This window comes from Fulmarus glacialis, unplaced genomic scaffold, assembly GCF_000690835.1.
Source record: "Fulmarus glacialis isolate BGI_N327 unplaced genomic scaffold, ASM69083v1 scaffold7328, whole genome shotgun sequence".
Classification (NCBI taxonomy): Eukaryota; Metazoa; Chordata; class Aves; order Procellariiformes; family Procellariidae; genus Fulmarus; species Fulmarus glacialis.
This window is the reverse complement of record NW_009227644.1, coordinates 44,436-70,431: the sequence shown is the minus strand read 5'-3', so window position 1 is coordinate 70,431 and position 25,996 is coordinate 44,436. Positions and strand designations below refer to the sequence as shown.

General features: G+C 37.4%; 1 protein-coding gene across 1 annotated transcript in view; it reads right to left on the bottom strand.

Moving 5' to 3' along the window:
* Positions 1 to 25,996, bottom strand: part of NAV3 (neuron navigator 3) — a gene marked incomplete at its 5' end in the record, with an annotated part of 145,255 nt that overhangs the window by 79,334 nt on the left and 39,925 nt on the right. The gene's annotated exons all lie outside the window — the stretch shown is intronic.

The window sequence follows — 25,996 nt, the reverse complement described above, 5'->3', positions numbered from 1 at the left end:
GGAGAAAAACAACGCCTGATATCCCTGCAGGCACATAAAGAACTGCTTGAGTGGATTCACTCCCCTAACATGTTGGGATCTATCAAATGTTTAAGGAATTTGGTTCTGGCTATTTCTCAGGGATTCTGCGTGACTGGGGAGCATGCCGATGTTGGCACCAAGGGGCAGAAAGGGGACTTTGTGATGGCACCAAACAAGAAGTGGTGAATGATGGTGACAAAAGCCCTCTGGCTGGTCCTCTCCAGCCCACCACAGCTGTGCATGTGTGCTTGAGGAATGGTAACAGCAGATACAGACAGTAAGAGGAGGAGACTTTGGCACTGGAGGAGCCTTGCCCATCTCCTAAGGCGTACATGCCCTTTTTTTGCTGAAGACACCGTTATCTGCCAGGCATTGGTGGCAGGGCCCCTCCAGGCAGCCCACTTTGCTGCATAGGACATCTCACCTCAGAGCCAGTTTAAACATCTCTCCAAAATGATGATCACACTGGGGCTGCAAACAAGACGCATTTTAAGTGCACATTTTTATCCTTGTAACAGTGTGAATTTTTAATTAGTAATACGAAAAGCAAGTTTGCTGTTTATTGTTACCACCCAAAAAAAAAACAATCCCAGGGAAGCTATGAAAGTAAGGAAGTGAATCTAAAATTATCCAGAAAAAAAGAAAGAATGCATGCACACTGTTTTTTCAATGGAGTTTTTCCATGTGAGAAAGAGAAAAAAATACTGTAATGGATAGGCATGAAGCCTGCAGTTCTCCTGGAAAAAGAACAGAAAGGACTAGAGTCCTTTTTGCTATCTGCTAGGAGAACTAAGAATGAAAATACTCATCTGCAATGTTGCAGAAAGAATTAGGATGCAAGAAAGACATCAAAAGACTAGACAGCAAGAGATTGTAGAAATACGATGGATTGCAGTGGAGAGGGACACCAAGCTCAAATCCTGCATGAAAAAAAGGATGGATGTTACCTGCAAAGGTCAGAGCTCTAGACACTAGCAGAGCAGAGAGTTTGGAGAATTGAATTGCTGCATTGTCTCTACCTAGACACATACAGCTGAGACAAAGGGCACTACAGACAGCGGCACATGGCCTGCAGCATAAATCCTCCCATGCAATTCTAGCAGAGAAAGTCTGTTGTCTTTACATTATTCAACTACTTTGTGTACTTACTTTTCACCTGAAATTGCCTTGTTCTCTTCCATTTAACCTAAAATTCAGATAATCTTTGCTCTCTGACAGACCACATAAAATTACCAGAAGCAGCGGAAATTAAAGGGCAGAGGGTATTGCAACAGCAAGAACAGGCTATGGCAGGCTGGAAACTCCAGTGTAAACTTACCTTTTAAAATCCCCAACACGTACAATATTTACTATTACTGATCACAGATATTCTACAACTAATCAATGTTTATAATATCTACAGCTTTTTTCCTTATAAAAGATCTTCATTTCCCTATCTAACCACTCCCCCCCACCCCTCCATTTCAATTCTCAGGAAAGGTACAGGATTACTGGCATAAATATAAATCACAAAATGGTTTTGAAGTCCTAAAATGGTTTTGAAGAACTACAATCGGGGTAATGGGATAGCTAACCTTATATTGGGTAACACTCAAGACTATTGTGCTAAAATATAACAGATAGGACCAACTATGAGAGGAGTAACTTTTGTGTAAATATTTAATTGCTAAGAAATAAAACAAGACTGCCATTTTCCCTTGCAACAGCGCAGAAGAAAGCCCTGCAAAAAACACTGCTCCCTTTTCTTGACTATTTTGCTTCAGTCACTGCAAAGGCAAAGGAGCACCAGTATCATGGAGGCAATTCTTCAATCATCTTGCTACGTTTTGTGACTTTTTCCAAAGGAGAAAAACAGAGAGAACAGTCAGAGGACCTCTGACCTTCCTCCTTTTTGCTAACTCACTGGCTTAATAAAGATGCTTGCTCTCTTATCCTTCGTTCAAAGCTCTGATTTTCAATTGGCACCTCTAATGTTGCCATTGCATCTAACAGAACTTCATGTGAACTTCATGTAGTACTCAAGTAACCTCATTCTAATTTTCTGATTGTGAGATGCTTAAATACAGATGATTGTTAAAAATGTGGTCGTTAGATAAGTTAAAGATTCACTTTTAATAACTGCACTAAAACTGGAGATTGGAGAGAACATACACATGTTTTTCCAAAGCAAAGTACTCTACATTCAGCAGTGAAGCACTGCATGTGGCCTTCCCCTCCCTTAGTATTGCTTCTCTTTCCCAGTTGAGGGACCTGATCCATGTTCTGGATTAAGCACACACTAGCTTTTGGCCTCAGATTCATTCTTCAGAAACCTAGGCATTGAGCCAAAACGTCACTGGAATTAATGCTGGTGAAGAGTAAAACCAAGAGAGTCCCAAACCAAAGTCCAAGTCCGGAGCCAGTAGTCTGTGAATAGAGTTGTCCATGGCTTGACCAGCTGCAGCTGTGGGCAGCTGCTCCCATGGACAGAAAAGAGAGTGCGACTGTTACAGGTATTTGCAGAAAACATTACAGGATTCTTGTTTGTTATGACAAACAGGCAGACTCCAATGCCCATTGGTTTTTTATTCACTTACTCAACCTTTTTCTTTGAAAAAAATGAAGTTTGATTTCTCCCTCCTCTTATTAAGATATGGCTACAAGTCAGTCATGGTCTGCCTGTAACACGGCAAAGCCTGGGACTCTCCCGAGACTGATGAGCGGCTCAGCTTCCACTCTTTTGCTGTAACACTGTTAATAAAAGCATTCTGCATAGTTGAACATGACACGCTGCTGGTTCAGGCCCCTGGTCATACTCAAGTCTGTCAAATGTGATGGCTTACGCTTGGGAATGCTGGAGTGTGCAACCCTGGAAAATAAACAAGCCGTTAAGGGCTCTCCCCTAGATGGTGCAACATGTGAGTCCATCTCGTTATATGTTTCTTCCTTTCCGCTATCAAAATAATCTACTAGTAGAAGTCAGGATATTTCTTTGTTAAAAAAAAAAGAAAAAAATCTGGCTTCTACTGATATTTGATTCTCTGTTTATTATTCTTTTATTTTATCAAGTACTTCAGTTTAGGTTTTTCTAACAAATTTTTGGCTGACTTTTTGGTTGTTTGTTTTTTATGATACACAAACTTCTACCAGAGTTTGTCTGAAGAAAATATTCACTATTTTATTTATGGTTCTATTACTGAAAGTAATTTCTTTTAAAATCCCTTCCTTGGGACACTCGCAAAAGCAGAAGTCTCTTGGGGAAGAAATGAAACAAACATATAAACCAACTTGACAAAATAGATTTGAAATTGAAAAGCAACAACTGACAAAAATGAAATATATTTCATAAAGCAGTCCACAATTAAATGCCTAAGCCTAGCTAGTCTTTTAAAAGGAATCAGGAATTCGTAAGAATAATGCAAATACACATTTTTATATTAGAATAAACTTAAAAAATCCCTTTATATTCTGAGGTATAAATCATCCCTAATCATCCTTGCCCTAGGATTAGCGTTTTCCTAGGACTTTCCCTTAGAGAAAAGAGATTTCCTTTATTATTAAGCCATAACTTAGAGGGTTTTCGGCACTTATTTCTGAGTGATTCAAAATACCAAATTTGATGATATCATGTAGCACCATTTTTCTTTATGACGTGTAGGATCTGGGTAGGGATCAAAATTTTCAAGCGTAGATGTCTAAAAATGTGACATCTAAGCAGTTAAGGACATCATTAAATGCCCTGATTTTCTCAGTTATTGCACAGTCTTCAGTCTGTTGAGAGAGAGTCTGCCTAAAATTATAGCGAATAATACAGCTAAGCAGGGAAAGCAGGAAGGCCTCCTATTGCCTTTTTCTATCTAGCACTGCCAGATATGCGACAGATTAATTTACCCCTTTACATTAACTGAATGCATTTTTTATCCTCTTTTTATTTTAAAAGTTTGAAGGGGGAAGAGTTGGTTTACTCCAGAGTACCGAGTCTCCATCTTTTACACATTGTCGCTTTTTATTTCTCTGAAATCAATGAACTTTACAAATACTGAAGAAAATTTAATGGGAAACTGCTAAAATGCTCTGTTTAATGCTGCTTGAAAAGATTCTTCCATCTCAAAGTTAATAATTTCTAAGTCATGTTATGAATGCGCGGAACGTCAAACTTGACAGCTTTTCCCAAAGAAAGGTTGTACTTGATGATTATTTTAGGGGAGCCAGATCTGATGAATATTCATGTTCCAATCCTAATTTCACTGCCTCCCAACTCCTCAAACTAGTCCTTTGGTTTCCTCTGCCTTTTGTAATGTGTACTAAGTGCTTCTTGCAGGAGGCTGGGTGACAAACAACAGGTAGGAACACAAAATTAGCTTTTCAAGCCACGTCTTCTCTCATGAACTAAACTCTACAGTTCTGTAGCAATATATATATGGATCCACCCAAATGGTGTCTGGCATAAATAGACTAGTTCCTAAATCGATTATATAGTTAAATTGATTCAGGAGCGATGTACACATCCTGAGGACTCCTGTTACCATTTGCATAGTGTATATGCATACTATCTATATGCAGTATCATTAAAATCAGTGGAAGTTTGGGATATATGTATTTTAACAGGGCACTCTCTATACTGAAGTTTAGTTTCTGGGACTGAGAAGGAACATATGTAACAATCTGCAATTGCTCTCCTAACAGTTAAGAAAGTTTCTATTTTACCTTACCATGTACTGCAGTATAACAGGAGTGTAGAGAGCTAGTAAAAAACCCAGATCCTGGACCCTGTGAATGACTGAGGAGAGAACATAGCATGAAGCTGGTATGAGAAAAAGCATAACCCAGACAGAGGAATCTAGTGCAGTATTAAACAAAGTTAGTCATATTAAGTGAGAGCAGACCATCAGCTCATCAAATTCAGATAGCACCCTTCATGCAGCTGTGGACAATTCTTGGTAACCCAGGTACCATTAAATGCAAATCGAAAGCTGGCAATCACTTCTTATTTCTTGTAATTCGGGTATCATTTTGCAAACTGTCACTTTCTCATGCACTCCTGTTTACGTATAATATCCTTACTGCATATGTAGGCTTCATTGTACAGCCTAGTAAGTTTGCAACATGCAGCACACTGAAAGATAAGTCTTTGAAATGGCGTGACATTTCAGGGTGAACTGCTGAGCCATCGTTTTTCTAGCAAGCCGTATTTCTTAGCCAGTATTACCTTGTGCAACTAAGTGAAGTTGTCTTCTAAGGCCACTATATGCTACACTGTTCTATGAATCTTTAGAGAACCTACCCCCCAATGACTAATCATTCAAAGTCCTAAGTAATGAGATCTTCAGTTACTCCCATTTAAATGAGATGCAAAAGTTGTTAGGATCGAACATGAATTCTCAGTGAGATATAGATAAGCGCAGAATACTGCATGCAACTTCAAAATAGAATAAAAACCTACAGGAGTTTTCCATAGCTTAAAAACCTCTGCCAATAGATAAAGGTCTTTCATTTTCCCCTGCTCACCCAGCAGCGCTGTGCTTGCTCAAGATTTTCTATTTGGACACATCACGAACAAATAATGTCGGGAGCAGGAAGAAGGAAGGAGAGCAGCTGACAGTCCCATTGACGTGACGGCCACCTGGCAGCGGTGATTAGAAGCCAGAAGCCATGTTGGTAGGCAAAGATAAGCAGGAGACAATAAGCAAATCCTACTTACACCTGCCAATGACTAGTTTACCCAAGTCCAAACCTCTCTTTGTAGGCTAGATGTGACTTCACCTCCCTCAGTGACAACCTTCCCTTGTGTACTGCAGCAGTGACCTTTTCCTACAGGGCTCTGCAGCACTAATCCACCCTGTCAGCCATCCCAGGAACCACTTTTATCTTTAACCTTCGTACGAAAACCTTAGGTTTCGTGGTAAACAGAATTAGTAGCTGCTGACTGAATCAAATCATTAAGGCCAAATGAGTTCATTGACATTGTTGTCACTACAATGAATAACCTAATCTCAACTGCTATAAAAAATATTGATTAAAAGGAAAGATTTTAAAGAAGTGGCTGCAGTTGTTTTCAAGAAAATGCCTGCAGAAAAATGGAACCTGAAAACAGCATTCTGAAAAATTATCTTATTTTGATTTCAGTTGAATTGTTTTACCTAACTTTGTTCTCACTGTTTTCTAATCAGTTTACTGTGAATTGCTCCAATTTAATTCAATATTCAGATATTTGATGGATGAAAATATCCTTAAACATTTTTCTGCTGCTATAGTGACTATTTTGTCATTATTCTATGAATATTTCCATTAACTTAATGATATCACAACAGTGCAATGAATATTAAAAACATCATCAGTGACAACAATCGCTGTGAAATACCGCAATTCTCCTGTTTCCTCTTGTTTTATGTGCCAAAAAGAACTTTGACATTGTTAAATCTCATTTCAGTTTAGCATTTTGTCTAGCAAAATGTTTATTACAACATGCTCTGGGGATTAGTGTTCAATAGGTAGACCACCTACAGCGTTCACACAGTTGTATAATACCATAAAGTGAGTCAGGAGATTTCTCTCCTTGATTAGACAAGGAACTCCTCCTGAGTTTTCACGTAGCAGGTCTGGGAGGCCTATCTGTTATTTTATAGCAGAAATTAACTATCAGTGAGAGGGGGTATTGAAAGCTTTATTAAATAGCTTTTTCCAGAAATCTATAGCAAATGCAAGGGAGCAGCACTACTGAAAAGCAGCAATATGTCTGGCATGTTCTGTTTCATCACATCTTGGCTGTTTGTCAAACATAAGATGTTCCTCTCCACACGTGAGGATTATGTAAATAATATACACTTGAATATATTGAATAAAGTGTCAGGATTACTAAGCAATGACTTCTTGATTCTCTGTGTGTCTATTCCCATACTGTGGGTCTGCATTTAACTTCTTGAATTGACTGATACTGCCTTCCTGCCTTCAAGAATTCACTGAGCGTCATTTTAAAGTCTTTCCCTGCTTTTCCTTTTGAAATGCTAGGATGCTTTTTGTCCAGATATATACATCAGATTATACAGTTATCAGGGAACATTTCTCCCTGTCGTTGTTACTAAGTGCTAATTGTACCTCGATAATTAACCGCTGCCTTACAGAAAATCAGTGGAATGCTTTATCAAAACAGACACAAACATTACTATCTGATAAAAGCATCTTTTCTAATAATTCAATTTTAGTAAGATTATGAAATCTATCACTTTTCTTATTCTATTGTGATTTTTTTTTTTTTTTAATTGAACTCAGACTATATTCTTGTTTCCTTTTACTCCTGGCTCTAATATTATTTTGCTTTGCTTTTTTGCCTTGAGTGTTCTGACTGCTTTCCTGATAGCTATCTTTATATTTCTTTAAATTTCCTGCCTTTTACCATTTACTGATATTTTTTATTTTAGTATTTTATGTTACTGCATTTGAGAAAATCTATATAAAAACCCGACTCAGTGAGAAAAGGCAATTTAACAAGATGCTGTGGGCAGACCATAAAATTGTTACTAAGGGAAATAGAATATTCAAGGTGAGAACAGAGAGCCAAATATCGCTGTTGAGCAACAATGCAGAATTAGACTAAATGGAACAACAAAGGGGCTTTCCAATCCAAATCTCTAATTTCACAGCCCCACCTTCTCAGTACAAAATACCCTCAATTAATTTTTTTCATGAACAATTTCATTCCATCTATTTTAAGCTATTTCAAGGAGACTATTTCAAGGAGGAGTTCTACTGGAAAAAAACCCCAAACACAGTACTCTGAAATCTGACTGAATCATTAAGGAATAACATTAGGTGATGACTTTGACTGAATTTGAAAAATGGCTGTAAAGCTAATTTTGTAGAGGTTGCTTTGGGTGATTATTACTAATAGTTACCATAAGATGTATTGTGGTGTCTTCTAGAAATAATACTCAAATATTTTGTTGAATATGTTCCTGCACACTGGAGCAACATGGAAATAAAACTCTTTACCCCAGAAAGTTTATGATTTCCATAGCATTTAGGAACAACAGGTTGAGAAAAGAGCCATGGTGAGCATAGAAGCATCGGTAGTGACCAGATGCAGAACTGAGAAAAGAAGCAGATGAAAAAACCAGACAGAAGTTGTTTGCCTAATCAATAACATGAGAAGTAAAGGTGTAAAGGGCAGATTTATCACAGTTAATAGGAAGAATACATTTTCCCAGTGCAAAAATAAAGCACAGGTAACATATGGAAAATATCAGCATACGCTGATTGTCCATTTCTACTTCTGATGTATACAGTAAGATATAATGTCAATTAGGTCTAATATACAGCACCACGCTGTCAAGCAAAAATTGGTAAATAATTAGCAGCTCTGAACGAGACAGGGTAAATTTTTAATTATCTAGTTCATCAGACTGTAAGAACCAAAACAGCTTCTTGAGTGTAATGCATCTTTGCAAAATGCTTTGGTGAATAATTTTACTTTACTTGTAATCACTAGGAGAATGTTTTCACTGTCTTCTTGTCCCCTTGGCTCATAGTGTCATTATTTATCTGTTAGCTTCCCAAGACAACTCTTATGCTTTATCCTTCACAAGCTAAAAACTTAGCATGCTGTGTCATTGCTAAGCATTTAAGGTCACATCCTCTTAGCTTTTAACTCCCATCAGTTTGCTAGGTGATATTCAAAGTCAACCAGCTTTAGGTACAGAGCGTACACAGATGGTGAAAGCACGAAGAGGCAGTGCAGCTTGTGAACACCACTGCTTCCTCCGTTAACAACATGCTCATATGCTCTACACATACAGAGAGACACTGACATATAGGCATGTACATGAGTACATGCTCACACCACATGGATAAACACCTGCAGGCAGGATACATGCAGGCATATATCAGTGAGTTTCCCTGTGAGTTGGTTTGGAAAGATATGTTCTGCCTACCCTGGCACCTCTCAGCAGTCCCACTGTAATATACTGATATATATACATAATGTACCAATTGGTGACTTACCATGATAAGCTTTCTGCAGAACAGAAAAGTAACATTTTGAGTTCATTCAAATCTTGTGTGGCTTAGGGGTGGGGCATGGTAAAGAAAAAAACCAAGATTTTGCCTACTGCAAACTTGCCTACTACAAAAAGCATACCCATTTCTTTGGTCGGCCTTGGGAAAAAAAAACCAGTCCATGTAGATTTACTGTACCATGACAATTTAAAAACAGTAAGGGACATAGTATTAACCCAGGAACTTTAAACCTTTGCCCTGTTTGCCTGTTCAATTAGAGGTTAATGTTTGGTTTGGGGTTTTGGTGGGTTTTTTTTAAGGTAAAGCAATTAAATCCAGGTAGCTTGAAATAGATCATACTTCCTTAATAATGATTTAATGATTCCATCAATTCTGCATTGTGTTTCCTATAAGTATGGGCTGAAACACAGCTGTAAGTTTACTATTTTGTATTAGCTAAAAGGGGAAAGATTAGGTTTTTGTAGAGGCAAAGAGAACTCACGTAGTAGTAATTTTCTTCTATTAGAAAGTCCCCTAATTATTAAAGCCCCAAAGCACCTGCACATAATACAAAGAGTCTGGCTGAAACCCAAAGAATGTTCATCCTTTTCCAAAAATACTACAAAACATGTTATTTTGTCTGAGAAAGCAAAGCAGACTCTGCATTTAAATTATGCATCCAAAACAGCTGACTGCTGCAAGGAAGGTCCACAGTTTGGTTGGAACCTATCAATGTTTGATATTAAAAATAAAATCATTCTTAGGCTTTGAACTTCAATGTCAAAGTCTATGACACAACAAACTTTTGCTGAGAAGGTAACAAGACCTCTGGCTAGCGGGGTTTATAGCAGTAAATATAGCAGAATCTCAGTCAGGGAGATAAGGAGAGCTGCTTCAATAAATCACTGCCAAACAGCAGCCAATCACCCTGGATCTCTCCCCGGTACCCTGAAGCTCTCTCATCTCCCATAAATGTCATCTTGAGTTAAAGCCAGAAAAGACCAAAAAAGCAGGGCTACCGCTTGGCTGAAATTGCACACAAATAAAGAACAAGCCTAAAACAAAACAAATGAAAAAAAAAAAAAATCCTCTGTCAGCTAGAAAGCTTTGGGAAGACATAGGAGCAATATGGCACATCTCATTTAGCCCATAAATTACTCCAATCAGACTCCCAAGATTCAGAGGCAGGTCACTAACATAAAGATGGAGATGGCCCCAAATGGCTTCGCCATATAGGGGGAAAAAAAAATAAACTAAAAGCCCCCCATTACAAAGAAATTCTTTCCCCACTTTCTACGTTAATAGTTGATGGCAAAATTTGAGTTGGAAAGCAGACTAGCAAGTGAGAGATGAAATAAAAATATAGCTGCAGACAGCAAAAACATTTGAAGCCTGTTGCAATTCATTAAGTCCCTGCCAACTTGGGAAACTTTGTCCCCCTCTCACGCTCCAGCCTTCTTGGCTATCGCATTTGTTACCACCCACTTTGCAAAGCTGAAGTCATTTCTTTGAATCTTCCACATCAGCAGCATTTATCAGGATGTCAAAGGCTTCTTTCCAAATTGAAAATTGACAACAGCATTTTGCTGTTTTTTCTCATTCCTGACTACTGTTCCTCTCTCCCAAAGTTCAGCCAGTGCTCATTACACAACTCTACAAGAATGAACTCAAGTTTGCCGAGATCAGTAGAAGAGGTTGAAAGATAAGCTGGAAAAAGAAAGAGCTATTGAAATTGATACACTGGACAAATATATGACCATGAAAGACCATGAAAGCAAACCTGAAAATGGATGGCAATCATCTTCATAAATATAACTGGACAGCAAAAATAGGTTCTCATATTTACCGAAGTGACAGAAAGGGAGGGACAAAATGGCAAAATTTCAAAATGGAACCATCACTGAGCTATGATCTCACCATCAAAAATGCAGTGGTGATAAATTTAAAAGAGAGGATCACTATGGGAAAGTCATAGCTAATAGTAACTAATAGAATCAAATATCTATCAACAAGGAGAATCAGAGTTTATTTTGAATTATAGTCTACCCTAGAAAGGTGGAACTACAGGAAAGAGCTTAGCATTCTCTTCTTTGGTAAAACAAACAAACAAACACACACAACAGATGTTGAATATAAGAACAAAAGTGGCTGAAAAATGTGAAAAAACCCAAACAACACAACTACTAGAGTACAGGAAAGCTGGTCAAACCTAAAAGATACCCCAGGAGGTGTGAGGGAATTCAGTACTGCTTCAAAAGAAAAATGCAAGGAGAAAGAAATGACCAATGTGATTTCAAAGTTCGAACGTTGAAAAAGTCCTTTCTTGTAAAAGGAAAACGGGGAGGAAACCAATTAATAATATGGCTTCAGCCAAGTCTTGCAGGCAAGAGATAACGCCTGAGAAGAAGTATCGTGAAGTAATGCTATCCAAATGGGAATACAGAAGGCTTTTATAAAAATATCAAAGGAAAAAACTATCACTAGGATGAGAAACCCATTGAGGAAGGGGTCTGACTTTAAATTAGCAGTGACTCAGAAATAACTGAGGTAGTGGCTTTTTTTAAAAAATCCATCTTCAATGAGAAAAAATTAAAACCCTGGCAAAAGTTTGGCTTTAAAAAACCCTTGCTTTACCAGTGATAATTTTTTAAAAAGATTTCTAAAATTTCTCTTAAAATTTACAGAAAAATAGCAGATGGAACAGCTTCGTAGAGGAACATCAACATAATACTAGCTTTCAGGAAATGCATGAATGGTTCTGTATGTTCTTGCTGAACAAATTATTATTGTCTTTGCCAAAAATAAGTCATTTAACAATACAAAAATGAAAATATACTGGGAAACCAAAAAAGCCTTGCACTTGTTTAACTAGTGGAAAATTAAAGGAACCTGAGCATTAAAGTGAAATGGTGTATAAAGTTAAAGACTACAGCTTGCTACACACCACACATTCAATTATTTATTTTTTATTAAAAACAGCTGCTGCCATACATTTCTGTAGAGCCTCTGATATTAGCTTCATGAGATTTTACTTTGATTAGAATATGAAGCTGGCTGATTCTTAGGGCTTGCACAAAGTCCTGATGGCGCTGACACACAGACTTTATTACAAACTGGCAGCTAAATATGTATCAGAGAACTTTGAAACTGAAGCACAAAGGAAAACTACAGTACTTTTTTGCCACTATAGCATATTACTCTAAAGTACTATGCTGATAAATGTCTTTCCATTCCTGACACAATACAGCACTGATTTATCTAGATTTAATACAGTTTTCCTCCTTTATCTCATTTATCTGGCTAAAGTTTTACACACTCAGCTACTGCAGGTTGAATTCCCTGGTCCATCCCAGTTGCACCCAGAACGCATCGGTGCCTCCAGGCCATGTCTGGATTTCCACAATCTGGGGACGAATGGGAATTAATGACATGCTTCTTATAATTGAGAGCATCTGAAAGGGTTCTTGAGCGACCATTTGGCTACACGTAGCAGCTGGCAAGAGCTGAAGCATGAAGCTCAGGGAGCCACACCACCTTTGCTGATCTCTTAGGTCACTCAGCTGCCAGCAGCTTAGGACTCTCTCTGCACCTGGCCAACATCTTCCACAACAAAGGGCCGATCATATTCCTCTAAATGAAGCCATAGCATCCATGCCAAAACCAGACACGGCAGAAATACTTGCATTTTTTTCAGTCAACAGCCTATAAAATAATTTCAGAGTATCCCAGCTGAGTTGGATGAGGATGTTGCATGGTCTTATTTTGCTGGCATACTAACCAGAGCCAAAGGGCAGCCACAGAGGCATGCACACTGTACTTGTCATGGTACGTATACTCTTGAGAACAGCGGTCTCCTCAGTATCCTTTTGATATCTTTTATGCACAGTTTCCGCTGTCTTTTTAGAAAAACTTCAGGTGTTAGGAGATGTATGATAATTCTCCTTTAGTACATAACTAGTAACACGGTTTGCATTTTCTTCATGATGAAGTCCCTTCTCTGTTGTGTCTCTGGAACCCCTGCTCTGGGTTCAGCCCGGCCAACAGGTCGCTTTCTGAGTGCCCTTTTAGTGTATACTCCTTTTGAAGAACTGCTTAGGAAAGTACTAAATCATTTTGAGTACTCTCTGGCCAACTGTAAAGAAAATTTAGAGTGCTAACACAATCCTTTTTGGGAAGTTTTTAATGGCAAACACAGTATTGCACGTAGGGTATGCACTGGAGACCCACAAGAAAGCAGGCATCATGGAGGGCCCAGTGTAGGAGCTGTTCTATCTTTTTCATTGGGGCCAAGTATTAAAATGCATATAATAAATGTTAGGCTGATTAAATATATTACAGACCCACAATATTCTCATGAAACTGTTCCAGCAAAAATACATACACATCCTCTAAAATCATAGTGGTTCAACATACTGGTGTTTAATCTTCTGTCAGGAATAGAAAAAGACGGGGAAGAAGAGTAAGATTCATGTCTAACTGAGTTTCCTTAAAGAGCGAAGTCTTTCTGTGACATGTACATTAATCCACAAATTTCTCCTGAGGGAATTCTCCAGGGTCAAATGAAAAGAGAAAGTAATTTGCTAAATCTACAACTTAAGCACCCAGCTCTTGAATCTGATCACGTACCATTCAGGAAGACCTGACAACACGTTCGGCGTAATCTCTACATTATAGCACACTTTTGCAAACAATATTTTGGAAAAACATTCAATGATAAAATAGAAGACAATTAACTGTGGAAGATTCAGTTGTTTTAAGATCACTGAGGTGTATATCTGTTTGCCTAAAAGATGAATAGTAAACATGCAAAAATCTAACACTGTCCTCTGAAAATCTAGTTTTATTTACAGTTTTCTGACATCCATAGTGCAAGCCATCCTGAAATTATCAGATTGCTTACAGTCCTCATTTTTTTTTATTCAAAAGGTCCTTATTTATTTTTCCTATATTTTCCTATTTTTCCTTTTTAGACCATATTTATTCCCTGATAGCTGGGATCAGGTTTTCAAATACAAATTCTATAAAACCAGGTATGAGATACTTAAGTTGGGTTCACTCTTCCTAGGATAAAACCCTATGTTAGGGTTTTATCCCAACTTCTCCTTGCAAAATGCAGCTGAGATACCAGGAACAAAACATAAAACTACTACTCAAACAAGACAAGGTGGTTTCCCAGAAACTGGTAGCATGAACAGCAGAATTTCCTAACAAAATCTTGATTAGTCTCCTCCCAAATATATGAATTATTTCACATAAAAATGACAACACTGTCCTTTGTTCTCTGCTCATATTATACAAATTACTCTTAGCCTGGCACTGATAATTAAACCTCATTTTTAAGACACTGACTTAAAACACCACAGCTGCCAGAGAGGGGAAAAAAGCTGACTTCATATCCTGTGTCTATTTTCCTTGAGCATGGGACTGACGGGAGGCAGCTTTGGTTGTCCATGTAGTATAGGGCAGCCACTAGATCGTTTTATACCCTATCTAGTAAATTTTATGTTTAAGTGAATATCTGGATATATGATTTTTCATATGATTTTTCCTCCAGGGGTACCGACTATATGGGTGGTGGAGAGGGAACAGGGCAGGAGGTTGGAAAGCAGGAGACACCCTTCAAAGCCCGTTGCATAAGGAGTATTCATTTTCTAGAAGGATCATCCACAAAAAACCTAAGCTCCCTTTAGTTAGAGTATATTTATAAGAAGCCGGAGCTGGTGATCAATTCTTAATGTTACTTAGGATATATTATCAAGAGAGAAATTTCTTTCAAAACCTGTGATCTACTGAAAAATAAAGAATAAACTATTTTTTTTCTTTTTCTTTAATTTTAAAAAGTTGAAGTGTTGATAGCAATTTAGCATCCTAATAATTACCTATGGCAAGGCCACAACTGTGAACCCAGAAATGCACTGCTACTTTCTTGAAAGAGAAGCTCAAAGGCCTTATTCCTTTGGCGTGAAATGAACTCAGTATTTGGTTTTCACTGCTACTTTTATGGAGAAAGGACAACAGCTAATGTTTTCAGAGTGGGGCGTGGTGAAGAAGATTCTTGCAGCTTTAAGACAACAAATATCGCATCGTTCAGTTCCCCCTTGTATCAGAGCCATGGCTAGTGAAAGAGATGGAGCTCCTGTCAAGGAAATAGTTACGGCTCCCTGAGTAAGTGCTAGTCAAACCCACTGCAGACTGAGGACCAATACCACACGTAGCATTGCTGACCAGCTACCTTCAGTATTTATTGCCTTTGTGCTGAGCTGTACCTAATAGCTGCAGCAGGTCCAAGAATCTGACAAAATATCACCAAAACAGCAATCCAAAATTAACAAACTATCTATCATAAATTTTTTGTGATGTAGGCTGTTCTTACTGCCCGCATTGGAAATCTGCAGAAATTCAGTTGGAGTTCTTGGGGCTCACTTACTGCTACTCAGCAATTCAGTGGCATGCTGGAATGACACTCATACACACAAGCCCAGTCTTAAAATTTCCCACATTTCCAATCCAATAGAATCATTAAAAAAAAAAAAAAAAAGATGGGTAATTTTATGGAAAATAGCTGTTTAGGGAAAGCTATTGAAAATCTAGTTAAAATATTAGCTTTCACAATTTATCTGAAAGGCTCTAAATTATCATTGTAAATATACTTTATTTTTTATACACAAAAAAATTTGTGTATTTTATTTAATACACAAAAAATGCTTTTCCATTGAGTTTATCTACTTTATATCCACCCATTTCTCAAGAGCATTGCTGTATCATTACTTTAAACTATTAAAGAGAGAGAAAGAAAGATGTACAAAACAGGGGATCATAAATTTCTTTCTATCCTGAACAAAGGGAAGATACTTGTAAAATAGAGCCAATTCAGTTATTTTTTTATGCATCAAAAGATTTGGGTCATACATGGCGCACTGAGGCAATTTCTTTATTGGAGGGGAAGGATTTTAACGCAAAGAGGAAAAAAGAATAATTCTTTAACCTTAAAGAAACATGCTGAATTCTCTTTCAATAGCTTTGCTGTATGGAAACTGGTTTTCCTAAAATGGAGCCTTTCTAATATCCCTTGGTAGGTAATTCCTTCCACTGAGGGACTACCCCTGGGTGACAGTATGTCATCTCACGCTGTGGCTGATGTAACTACATAGAAGCTTGTCACTTCACTGCAGTGCTCCACTAGAATTTCTGTTATTTAAAATGAAAAAAACAGCAGCTTTTTTTTTTTTTTTAATTCTTCAAAACAGGCATGTTTCATCTTAACATAAACCATAGCTGTCTAGTTACGTTCCTGATATAGTCAACAGAAAGAGATAAGAGCCTCCAGATGGTGGTTCATGAGTCATGACAATTATACACCTTTATTGATCACTTGCCTCTCATAAAGCATTACATGTCCTCCAGTCACCCCAGACACAGACCATTCATTAAATTTTGTCTACTTTGGTATTTGAATCTGGCAATAAATATCTTATGGAAAGGTCTAGGCTTGATTTTAAAAAATGAAGGTAAGTACAGCCTACCTTTGTTCCTCATGTCTTGTTCCTAAAGTTCATGATCTTGCTAATAAAATCGTGTGTGCATTTCTAGTTTGAATCAACAAATTTTCAGATTTTAGGCAATGGCTATCAATATTAATCAGCTCATTAATGAACAGTCAGAACATATGTAATACATAACTTAATGTTTTGTGTCTCTGTAAATCTGTTTTCCAGAAACTGGTTCAAATCCTATCCATTTGAAATATCTTAATTTCACTTTTAAGTCAGTATACTGAGTCTGGTAAAAAATTGTAGGATATTATAATATAAAAGACTCTAGCTTATATCAATAAGATTTTTTTCTAGATAAAACACTTTGAGAAATGACAAACACCTGTCCTGCCAATTATTGTACTTCCCAGGGCAATGCAATTATTTCCAACACTACACATGCTTTTAAACTGCAGTAAAACAATTTTTGCTTTTGTGAATACCCACATAGCAGTTAATAGGGTTAGCACCCATTTTATATTCTATTCTGCAGTATGAAACTGATCTAGAGCATAATGCATACAAAAGGAATATAGAAAAAAGGTTAGTACATCGGAAATTAAAGCTAATGCACATAGGTAACAGATTAGAGCTTATTGGTTCAGGTAAATTGTAATTAGGCAAAGCTATTTTAAAAATGTCATTCAAATAATGTATTTTAGATTATTCAATCCACTAAGCAGGTTTGAATTATCACTATACTGTATCCTTTTGTAAAAAACTTCTGTAAAATGCATTGAGGGTTCCACTCTTTAAGTTTACACATCTGATCCTGCTTAAATTGTTATGACAATCTTTTGTTTACAAAGGAAATCTTTGAAGACTTAATATTTTAACAATTAGATACAGATGAGATTAGTGCTGAAACTTCAAAAGAAAACAAACTCCAAGCACATTGCTGTACCAAACATTTCCCTGTGCGGAGCTGAGGTTGTCACAAGGGGCTCCGGAGGGGCAGGAAGCCTCCACAACGCCACTCGGAGAACAGATTGAAGAGGGAGGATCGTCTTTTCCTCTCTCCATCAAAAGAAGACTCAGAGGTGACATAGTTAAGATTTATAAGTAAAATGTTGATACAAGCAAATGGAGGGATTTTTTTCAAAGAGAAAGGTTAACACATGTTGCGCTCCACAGCAAGTGTCCCGCAGCGAGGGGTATTCTCTGCACTGGCTGGCAGTTTTTCTGCCACGCTCTATCCTTCCCAGCTTTCCCTTCATGCTCTCTCCCTTTGAACATTGTCTTTAGCCAGCTACAGGGTTGAAAGTCCATTTCTTCTTCTGGAAAATAAAAGGCTCCGGTGTTTTTCAACATGCACAGCTTTAGATATATCCTCCTTTGAATTTTATCTAATCATAGATAACCCATGACCAGCTTTCGGCTGGATTCCAGCTATTTTTTTTAGCCACTAATGATGAAGTTACCTTGCAATGCAATTGCCAATTCAAAATGTATTGAACATCACAGCTTTCCTGCAGCCCCAGGACAGAGAGCAGTACTGTTTTGCTCTAAGAGCACCACATTGCAAGGGAAAGGGTCAAATCCTAGCAATTTTCCTCTTTTGCACTGTAAGCAGCCCTACAGCTCAAGCAGCAAACACGCACTTGCGCCCTTAAGATGCTAAGCTTAATGTAAATTTATCCTTCCTTTCACCTACCTGTTTTGTCCACCTGCTAACTAGGAAGAAGAACGGGTGTACAAAACAACAGCAAGTAGCTGTGAGAGGAGTTCATTTTACCCCTTTCTCATTACATCTTGTGGGTACAAAAAAGTGCACCATGATGTGGCTCTCAATTTTTTTCCTGTTTCTCATCATTTTAAAGGTCTGATGAAGCGGCCAAATCAAAATGTTCTTTAAAGTGAACATATACCTAATAAATCCAAGGCAAAGGACTTTTAGTGTTACAAATGAATTACTTTCTATGAAAGTGTTAATTTGAACATTCTTACAATCATATGTTTTGTTCCCCAAGCATGCCTGTATATGTGTACCAAGAACTGCCTCAATTTGGTAAGTAGCTATTATAAAAACAGTTCTTTAATAAATGACTTAAGAAACAAGAATATTTTACTCCACAAGGAAGTAGGTCTCTCTGAGGCAATTTAGAACAAAAGACAACTTAGTGATCACAAGCTGCTGCATCTCCAAAACCGAATTATCAAAATCACAATTTTTATATTGTTTCATGAAGCATCTGTCTAAAATACGCTGTTCGTTAATATTAGAACTGTAATCTCCGTTGCACCCATTTTATTGCAAATTTCAATATGATTTTTTTTTTTTAATAGCCATGCAGGATAATAAAAGTACCACATTTTTTCCCCCAGCCATCAAACAAATCAAGACATTTTAAAGAACTTCATATGTTTCTTGACTTCAGGACTCAAATATGTATCACACAGGAGATTCAAGTTCTTTAATTTTATATTTGAGCCTGGGGTATTTTGGGTAATGATTTAAATCTCGCTACCCATGTTTTGTTCTAACACAAAAGAGGCAGTACATTAGTCTTTGCTGATAACAATGAAGTACAGTAGTGGACCAAAATGCTGCTGCTGAAACTGTAAACTGCGTCTTAGGTAGTTGGTATTTAATACATTGGTACTCTCTTCAGAAGTAGATTACAATCAAAATAAACCATCTGCATTTTTCCTGAAGGGAAGTATTAGCCATCTGTTACCACATGATGAAGTCCAGCCTCACTTCAAATAATTTTAAAGTATCTAAACCAAACTTCGAGATAAGCAGAAATAAGGAATGCAAATAGACTGCATGACATTAGTAACTAGCTCCACACCATCCACTTTGAAAAAGTAGATTTGTGAGAATGTTAAATGCATCAGCTGTAAACAGCCAGCCTTCAGTTTAATAACCCTACAGCAAACTGTATGCTCAGCTCATTTAGCATCACATGAGAATGTAATTTGCTTCCATTCCTTGCAAAAGTTTAAAAACTTATTTCCATTAATTCCTTTTTCATATAAACTTAAATTAGTTGATACTGTCCTTCTTTCTGTAACTTGACAAAAAATGGAAAAGAGAAAACTTCATTTGTCATTCATTTCACGTAATCACTTGCAGCTCAGTCTTGTTTTAAAGTAAACATCTGCCATGCACTGCTCTTGCCTTTTCTGAATGTCATTTCCTTATGTAAGCTGGGTGCAAAGAAATGTGTCTGCAGACATGATGCTGCAGGATCATGACAGTTTAACATACTAATGACAGCATGCTAACAATGCAGTTTGTTTATGTCACTGATATTAATAAAGTATCTGAACCCAAAAACCCACACAGCTGTTAAATGTTTCCATGTTTTGGTTTGTGGTTCTATGGGCAATTTCTATAGATATTTAAAGCAACTAAGGAAAGAGACGACCGCACAAAATTAGATCAAAGTCCAGTTGCTCTGCTTACTGTTCAAATCCTTACTTTAGAAATCATGACCAAAACCAAAGTCATACTCAATTCAAATACCATTCTTTCTAAATTAATAATGCTGTACAAAACTATACTACTGAAAATTTTATTTTTTATTATGCCTTTGAAAATAAGGTATTTATCCTCAAAGGATCCTGAATACTTAACAACGTAATGAGCCAAAAAAACAGGATTGCTCCTTTTGACACAATTATTTTGCTCTTCATGCATGGATACACACATATTTGTGCTTTAGGTACTTAAATATAGCATCCTTAGTTTGCACAAAAAATAAAAACGAAGATACACATTGAAATAGATACTTCTAACTTTCTCGATAGCCTAGCAGATGCCAAAATGAGGAAAGATTTACACCAGAGATTATGAAAATGCAGGATCATTTGAGAATAATAAAAGTAAATGGTGGGAAATTTTAACAGCAACAGCTGTGAAAAGAAATTACGGAAGATTAAAAGTGTAGAAGAGAGCAACAGTAGTAAAAACAGTTTAAAATTTAAATTGCTTCACAAGAGAGATTAATTATGGTTTCTGGAGATATTTGAGTAATAACTGCAATAACAGTGAGGTATAGATATTTATAATTATTTCAGTATCCTAAGAACCTACTAATACTGTAAAATCACAGACAGGAAAATTATAGCAGATCACAGGATTGAATGAACCATGCTGACTTTAAGGTCTATAATGACTTTTTTAGGTTGTGCACAGAATAGCAATCATCACAGGCATACTTAGTGGTGAAGGCAGATGCAAAGATATAGGAAGTCTCCCTACATAATGCAGTTGATTTGTAGCAAAACTCAGTTTTGCCCAAGAAAGTCTTAGACAGCAAGAAGTAGGTATACCTATTTTATGTTTTGTTATTTTATATCTGTAGGATGAATGTTTGTATTATTGCCATAGACACTGGTACCCAGAGTTGTACACAGCTGAAATGTTGGAAGACAGAGGAAAAGGTAGAGGGCTGAATGTGTGCACAGTGAATATCACGAATACTGTGCTATATACAATTCCTTTAAATATCCATAGTAAATCCCGCTCTGCTACCAGAAGCAGCAAAGTGAACAGGTAATAGTTGCAACATGGCAGAACAGTGATCACATCAACACCAGACTGCAAGGACACATGGCAGAAGGCGCAGTGTTAGTGCACTGCTGAAATACGCATTACACAGAAGCATCTGGATAGAAAAGCGATACATAAAGTATGCCTGTCCACAGAACAACATCCCAAAGGGTTAAATTCCAAACGACATCAGCAATTTCAATGTGCTGCCAAAACTTTACAGCATGAGAACAGGCATTGTATTCTATTAGGATTTTAAGTTACTGTTCATGATATCTCTCAGCCTTTTCTGATACTACCAAACCTATGAAACAGGGTTCCCAGTTCAATACTCCTTTGAACTCTGGAAAAGTTCCTTTTCCAAAAGTACAATATTCCAACTCAAGGCTCATCTACTCAGACAAACACCAGAAGAAGACTTACAGGCATTCATGCAGGAAGTTAGTTAATAAACTACAGGCAAAATCTGGAATTATTTTATTATAATTATAATTAATAATGTATTATGATGATTATGGTTTGGCCGAGAACAAACAGGCCAGCCTGAGCTAGTCTGAGATAACTGCCAAATCTTCTGCGCATGTGACAGATGGTGGAAGCATTTTAAAGACTCCCTGTGCACAAGAACTCCGTGTAACGGAGGCTCAGATTCGATGCAACAGCAAAGTAGCTGAAGCGGGTCATGATAAAAGCACACTAAGCAGCATAAGCTACCTTTAAAGCTTTGGGTTTTGTCTGAAGAAAAGGTGAAAAAAAAAAAAGAATAGTCCATTCAAGGGATGTGAGGGGAAAGTGGTTGCACAACGTATGTTGACTGTTGACTGATGAAAGTGAAGGGAACTGTGGCTTTTGATACAGTGCACTAAATTCAGCAGGTATAGGGGGTGGAAGGGTAATGGTTGAACTCAATGGAGCTATGTCCCCTTCTAAAAGGGCTTGTTTAAACTTTTCTAACAGTTTTTATGGATAACACAGGGTGGTTTGGAAACCTTGCAACTCACTTTTCAACAAACCTTATTCTTCCCAAGAACTTAATTCATTTTATGTGCTTACGTCTAATCTCTTTTGGCTCATCTTACTTTGAAAAGGGTTTTGAACTCCAAGAATGTTCCTCAAATACTCCCTCTAAGAGTCCCAGAAGGCAAATGCTAGAATGTAGAGGAGGAAGAACAATAAATGAAAAGTAATATCATACAACTGAGAACTCTCCCAGCCACATCCCAAGTTACACCCGCTGCAGAGAATCCATCTTCCTCTCTAATTCATTTCTTATGGTATCTGAAGCAAGGTAAATTGCAAGGAATAGGCATTTATAGACCAAAAAAAGAGTCCAAATTAGAAAAAAAATCAAAAAAAGAATGATACAACCATTGACATCTGATGCTGCCAGTGTCCCTTCAGCCTTTCATTGAACCATTACAATTCTTTCCCCAGAACAAGCAAATATGCTATGTTCCTTTCTACACCAATGTGCTTTCCAGAGCAGTATGCAGTCAACACTTAAGCCTTGGCTTATGTTGCATTCATGATTTTAACTTTTTATGAAGTTGTTAAAAGAGCAATTTGATATTATTATTTGGATGAGCTCTCTCAGGCTAGGTTTCTGCATGGAGATCCTTCAACCCTTTGCTTTTTGGCAAAAAGTGGACATGCAGGTGCTATCTGAAACCAATTTAGAGTGGAATCAAACTGGGGACCTGATTGTCTTTTTACACCGGTTTCATGCCCTTAATTTCAATGAATTATTCCTGATTTATCCATGAAATGACAATCAGTCTGAAAGCATACTTTTCCCAGAAAGAGCATTACTCTTAGAGATATCATCAGCCCACCTATCTGAAGAATAATGTAACACCTGCTCACAAAAAGAAAAAGTTTTAAAATATAAGCAGAAACTGTAATTTAGGTTGTCAGAGAAAACCCAAGTTCACTTTTCATGAAGAACATGGGATTGCTGTCAGCAAAAGTTGCTGGCTCTAGTGATGGACAGAATACTGAAACTTCTTTCCTGGCTGCTAATGTAAATCAGATATTTGCAGCATATCATTTTCTGCCTGCACAGAGATGCCAGCAGAGTCCTTTACAACAGAAAGGCCAGGGCAAATAATGATAATTATGAAAAAGGCTTATACTAATGATACTATAAAGAAAATGCATATGTCCTTCACATATCTACAGGGATGACAGAGAGGAGAATAATCCTCTTTCATGGAAGTTCATCACACCAGTGGCAAGGCATACCTTGAAGCCTTGACACAAACCTTGTTCTTTTTGTTCAGAGTAGAAAAAATAATATCTAAAATGTTTTGTGAGATAAGATGAAATCTCAGGTACCCACGCTGTTGTGAAGGATCAAAACCTATCCTGCCAAACAAAGCGAGAGTCTCAGCAATCTCTGTATCGTTTTTTCCACCTGATTTCATGTCATAAACATGACACATATTGCTGAAGATCAGCATAAACAATTTTTTGCGTGTGTTTGACTTAATACAGGATTTTTGTGACCCATTTTGGTAAGCATGTGTTTTGTTATCATCAGAACTCATAAAAATATTTAATTTTTTCCACTTCCTAAGTACCTTTTTGCTGCTTCAAGGAATAGCATACACTTGCACACAAAAAAATCTGTGTCAACAAAGCATGATCAAGGTTGTAAAAATCAAGCATTGAAAGGTCAGAAAATGCCAGAATTGTCTGAACATCCGTAAGTTAAATCCCTCATGGCTGAGCATTATGATAAACTTTTTAATTACATGATAGTGTATAGTATGTTCCATGACACCCCATTTAGAGGGTCCAGAAGAGCACAGGAGTCCAACTTTCATTCTTTGTGTAAGGAAAAGCAGTTGTTACAGGGTAAATCCTACTTCACATCTGTAGGCTTTAGGCTCAAAAATGACTTTGGGGCTTGCTCATGCAGCTTGCTAATGTCAAGAGCAGTTTGCAAGTGCACAGTGAAGATAGAATAGATTGAGATTTTAGTTGTTGAGATCAAATAAATCTTTTCTGAATACACATGAATTTCATTTTTTAAAAAGCCTTGTATCTTGCATAAATTCGGTCAACTTTTCACTCAAGACCCAAAATAATCTCCTGACAAATTTGAAGTCCCTGCACCACAACCTGGCAAGCGATGAAAGACTCAGAAACAGCAGAGTAGTTTTTAGCACAACATTTTTAGCCAGTCTGACAAAGTTGTATAAACAAACCAAAACAGATTTATGTACTGGGAAATTCTGGACAATCTCATTAACTGAGAACTGATGATAGCCTGCCTGTGGTTTCACATGCAAAACATGGATGTACCTGCACACTATATAGAACAAATTAACACACATATTACTAAATAACACTTCAAAGTAAAACAAACACAAAACATTTGAGTGGCATCTAGAGTTTGAGGAATACTAAGAAAAATTTTAAAATCCCTTAATTTGGATCTCTTTTTTTTTTCAGGGAAAATGTGCGTGGTTTAAAACCTGGGTGTGAATATTGCATGGTGGGAAGAGCTCTAATAACTTCACTCCCAGGTAAAAAAAGATATAGAGACATACAAAAACGTGGGCACTAGTGACATTCTCTGTCTTTAATTACATGACTCCCAGCCTCTAAATTTTCCACCCTCTCTCTCACTTTGAGCTTAAGGTTCTTGTTCTCACATACAAAGCTCCACAAAAGTCCCTCCTGCCCACATCTCATTTCTCATTTTCTCCTTCTGCTACTGCCTGAGTTCTATCCAAATTATTTTCTTAAACGCCTACTGTACACTTTCTCTGGTCTTTGCATCACATCAATGCTTGCATTCCAAAGAACCAAGCTGTGTTAATTTGAATTGCTATCTAAAATAGGCTTTTTGTGCAAGGTCAACAAGTGCTAATATGTCAGCTAAAGCAACCTTCTTTTTCAAGTAACTGGTTCTCTAGATGAAAATTATCTTCTTTATCCTGATGCATTGCATGCACTGTTTGACTAATGCAGACTACCCCTGACTCACGTAACAAGCATACTTTCACCAGAAAAATGTGAAAAGTAAAAATTATATCATACCTAGGTTAATATCCTAGAACTTCTTCAACTAATTTGCTGGATTTGTAAAACCAGAGCCACTCCGTGAACCTTTCCTCCTTTCCTGATTAAATATATTTTTTTCATGAAAGGAAACTTAATTTTAAAAAGATGGGACTGAAATCAACACCCTAAAACTGAAGACTGCCAAATTTCACAGCTGCTTCTTATCTCTGTGATGGTCTGACCAAAACCTCGGAGCTGACAGCTCTAAGTTCTGCAAAAGTTGGGTTATGAATTTTTATTTCTCAGACATGGATACAAGCCACCAATATGAATCTACTTTAAGCTCAAGCAAAAGAAACAGAAAACACTTGCCTAAACTGCAGAAGTACTAGTTTTTATGCTCACACCCATATATACACGTATAAGGGCAGGATAGTGTTGTTTCTTTTTTCACGCTGCATAGACAATGGGATATAACCCCACTTCTCACTTCCCACTGCTCACGGGTACTGCCTTCCTCTGACACCCACAGAGGGCAAAACGGGTGGAGAAGACCAGGGTTCTGGTTCCAGCCAACTCCAAATGCATGTTCTGACCCACAGCATCAGCCACACGCAAGTTCCCTGCTGCCTAGAGACCGTGTGTATTCTCCCTATGCCCATCAATAGACAAGGCAACCTGTAAAAATCACATCCCATTTCAGAGATTCAAGATGGCAAGTAAGGTCTGGGCTTCCTAATATTTTCTCTTACATCTTCAACAATAAATTCTTCCTAAGTCCCCTTCCCATGTGAAAAATTTGCCTTTTCCCCACTTGTTGTGGTATTTGGCGTATTGTGTGCTCAGAAACCTAGCAGTCTCAGAAGCTTGCTTTCTCCCTTTCAAAAGGGTGATATATTAGCAGGTATGAAGGATGAAAAATATCTATAAAGCTCAGATAGCTTTTTACTTAGCAAAGCAT